Below are 4,671 nucleotides of genomic sequence, written 5' to 3'. Positions count from 1 at the left end.
AACACATTGGTTTGGCCGGGGCTATTGAAGAATGTGCTGCTCTCATGGACTGAAACATTAGCACGCCAGGCGAAATGCATAGCGGTATTTAGTCTGCGTTACGTTGTGAGTTCAAATTCCGCCGAGGTCGACTTTGCCTTTCATCCTTTCGGGGTCGATAAATTAAGTACCAGTTACGCACTGGGGTCGATGTAATCGACTTAATACCTATGTCAGTCCTTGTTTGTCCCCTCTGTGTTTAGCCCCTTGTGGGTAATAAAGAAATAGGTATTTAGTCTGTCTTTACGTTCTGAGTTCAAATTCCACCGAGGTCGACTTTGCCTTTCATCCTTTAGGGTCGATAAATTAAGTGCCAGTTGCGTACTGACCCCCTCCCCAAAAATTTCGGGCCTTGTGCCTAGAGTAGTAAAAAACTCTTAACAGCACAGGTATATCTGCGCCTATTTTTTTTTTTTTACTTTTCCTTTTTATGTACATTGTTAAGTAGGCATAGTGAGAGTAGTGGGTGTGGGTAAATGTATCTGTGGTGGCTTAGCAAAATATACGAACTGATATAGATGCGTATTTAGTGCCATTGAAAAATTTGGCCCACGAGAAGATTTTTGGCAGTTTGAAAGCAGGCTCAAACAGGTATGGTTTATTCTTAGTTTAAAATTCATCAGAAACCATTTAGTTCTCCTTCAGAAAACGAGGTCCAAAGTAACGAAAGGTAACGAAAGATCCTAAATAACGAAAGGTCCTAAGTAGCAATAGAACACTTCTCAGATATAAGCAAATATGTACAGAGATGACGCAATTACAATAATTATAACAATGGGGATAAAATTATTTATCCATGTAGCCGTATTTAGCTGTATAGTTTTTTTTAATAATTATGATGAGTAAACATTAATACGGTTGCGGGGAGGCGTACTTTAGCCTTATCAGGGGTTAACAGATGTCTTTTATCTTTTCTCTTTTATAGTTTCAGTCATGAGACTGCAGCCGCGCTGGGGCGCCGCCTTGAAAACTTTTCAGTCGAATGAATCGACCCCAGTATTTTTATTGGTGTCTTTTGCCAAACTGCTAAGTTACGAGGACATAGATACACTAACAACGGTTGTCAAGAGGTGGTAGGAGCCAAACACAAACACACATACATATAAATAAATACATATACGACGTGCTTCTTTCAGTTTTCATCTATCAAATCTACTCACAAGACTTTGGTTGGCTCGAGCCCATAGTAGAAGACACTTTTTAGTGGGACTGAACCCAGAACCATGTGGTTGAGAAGTAAACTCCTTACTACACAGCCACGCCTGCACTTATTGTTGTCTAAAGATGACGTACAATTCCTATACTGAGGGCTCTAATTTGTGCTGGTTGTGTTGTAGGAATTTCGACACACAGAAAAGATATCAACATTATTCAGTTATAATATAATCATTTAGTTAATGAAGTTCGTGATCAGCTATTCGTTTTCAATCGAAAAAAATACATTTATGCTTCTGATGCTCTTGAAAAAGACATGAGCTCTCTTCATTTATAAATACTGTAAAAAGTATACGAAAAATAACATTTCAAAAATCAGTGAAACGGAAATATATTTTTAAAAAAGCAGAAAAAAAGAAAAATATTTTAAATATAAAAAAAGATATAACATTTTCAAATGTTCAACAGCAATAAAACAAAATACGAAAAAGAATTAACGCTGCGAACAGGATTCGAACCTGTGAGGGCATCGCCCATTGGATTTCGAGTCCAACGCCTTAACCACTCGGCCATCGCAGCATCTAGTAAACCGCTGCCCATTTTAGTCTATATAAATAAGAGAGCCGAATAGTTGTGATAATAGGAATGATTGATGTTTCTTTTCATTGAATATAAACACATTTTTAAAGTATAGATGTGTCTACGTGACGAAAGTGATATTTTCTTGTCGGTTTAGCTTTATATTATGTAGCTACAATAACGAGGAGAGTAGTTGTATATATCTGTAGCCGTCTGCGCGTTGAGCGACTTACCTTTCCCAGGATGACCTACTTTCTTCTCTGCTGCTGTTTATCTGAATTTTTTTTTTTCTTCCAAAATCTTCAACGCCAGACGGAATCATCCGAATGATTTCCAATATTTACAAATATTTCAATAATTTTATTCATTCATTTATATATTATATTTATTTAAATCATAACTGTGTGTGTGTATTATAGAAGAAGTGTGTGTGTGTATTATAGTAGAAGTGTGTGTGTGAATGACTATCTGTTTTATTTATTTTACCGCTTGTCGTTTGCAATGTTTGACGTAGTAGTCTTTTTCGTTAAAGAGGACAAGAAAAAGAATGAAATTAGCTTCTATAGCCATAATTAAGGACATTTATTCCGTTCACACACCTATAATTCTGTGTGTGGTTAAACCAGTTTCAAAAAAAATTTTTATGTCGTTTATTTATTTTTTTTTTTGCGCTTTCTCTTGTTTTTTTTTATTTTCACCAACCACATGGCCCCAAACTAGATTGTTTACACCCTACAGTTAAATCCCCAACTGTAGTAACTTCACCGGGTTCGATTCTGATTTCACTCATGCGGCTTAAAAAGAATAAGTATCAAGAGTCAAGTACTCAAGTTTGTTCATTCCGACTATCTGTGACTTTCCTCTTATACTACTACTACTACTACTACTAATGCTACTACTACTACTACTACCACCACCACTACTGCTACAGTCTCTCTTGAGAGAATCTATGGTAATGATGTATGTAAAACTTTACACAGGTTTTCTTGTGGCAATGGGAGATGTAAACTACATGTATGTGAGATACGTCAACTGTTTTCGATAATTTAAGTTCACAAATTGTATATATATATATATATATATATATATGCACACACACATATATATTCATACACACACACCACACACATGCACACATACATACATATACATATACACACATATATATATATTATATATATTATATATATATATATATATATATATATATATATATATATATATATATATATATATTATATATATATATATATTATATATATATATATATATTATATATGTTTAAGTAGTTGAATGAATTATCCTAGTATGGATAATTCGGTTAACCGATACCCGGGTAGCCAAATTTATCTATTATATTATATATATATAATTATATATATATATATATATATATATTATATATATATATATGTATATATGTATTATATTATTCTTATTATCATATATATATATATATATATATATCTATATATATATATAATATATATATATATAGATAGAGAAGAGAGAGAGAGAGAGATAAATAGATAGACAGACACCGACAGACAGACAGACAGACAGAAGACAGACAGACAGATAGATAGATAGATAGATAGATAGATAGATAGATAGATAGATAGACAGATAGATAGATAGATAGATAGATAGATAGATAGATAGATAGATAGATAGATAGATAGATAGATAGATAGATAGATAGATAGATAGATAGATTCAGATGAATATGGTACTTAAGTTAAAGGCACCAGAATTTGGTATGGTATTATCCATATAAATCAAATGGGGTGATTATAATCAAAATAAGCAACAAGGATATCCAAAGGTAGTATAGTACAATCGTTTCATGCTACTTCATTTAATTAAACAATGTAAGTATTACATCAGTTTTAAAATGTAGAGCACTCTTCAGCCACGTATGGAATTTTTTAAATTAAATTGATAATGTTCATTTTTATACTTGTTCCATTTGCCTACATTACAAAGAGGGTAGGTGTAACATTGTCAATTTAATTTTAAAAATTCCATATGTGGCTGAAGAGTGCTCTACATTTTAAAACTGATGTAATACTTACATTGTTTAATTAAATGAAGTAGCATGAAACGATTGTACTACACTACCTTTGGATATCCTTGTTGCTTATTTTGATTATATATATATATATATATATATAGTTAAAGTTAATCACCCCCCCCCCAAAAAAAAAAACGAAGGCTAAACACAAGAAGAAAAAACAACGCGAGGACGTGGTATATGCAAGGTATTAACACATGCTCAAGGAAGGAAAGAAAGGTAGTTTTATATTACGAGCAAAGCTCTTCTTCAGAAACAGGAGGCAGGGGAAAGTCCAAGAGAAAAAGAAGATGGAGGAAAAAAATCTCCTACGATCTACATGTAGTTACATTTTGATATATATATATATATATATATATATATATATATATATATATATATATATATATATTATATATATATATATATATATAATATATATATATATATATATATATATATATATATATATATATAATATATAATATATATATACACAGAGAGAGAGAGAGAGAGAGAGAGAAAAGTATGCGAGAACACAGAGACAGAATGTATGTATGTATGTATTTAAGAAATAACAATAAACACAATTCTGTATCATTTGTTCCTACGTACGTTTCACCATTATGGTTGTTTGGAACACTACGTTCGATATTCCAAATGCAATGCGATGCTTAAGCCACAACAGAACATTAGGGCAACGTTCTATTGCTTTATTAACAGTAGTAGTCGTACATATGTATGTACATACAAGTTACACTATATATATATATATATATATATATATATATATATATATATATATATATATATATAAACGCGCACACACACATACACATATATAC

The 4,671-nt window shown here is 31.7% G+C and overlaps 1 non-coding gene across 1 annotated transcript; it reads right to left on the bottom strand.

The window, feature by feature from the left end:
- Positions 1–1,691: 1,691 nt before the first annotated feature.
- Positions 1,692–1,773, bottom strand: Trnas-cga. The gene has a single exon. It is a non-coding gene; the product is annotated as a tRNA-Ser (tRNA).
- Positions 1,774–4,671: the final 2,898 nt, after the last annotated feature.

The sequence above is a fragment of the Octopus sinensis genome, linkage group LG2, assembly GCF_006345805.1.
Source record: "Octopus sinensis linkage group LG2, ASM634580v1, whole genome shotgun sequence".
Lineage (NCBI taxonomy): Eukaryota > Metazoa > Mollusca > Cephalopoda > Octopoda > Octopodidae > Octopus > Octopus sinensis.
The sequence above is the reverse complement of the archived record's forward strand: the minus strand, read 5'-3'. Positions and strand labels throughout refer to the sequence as shown.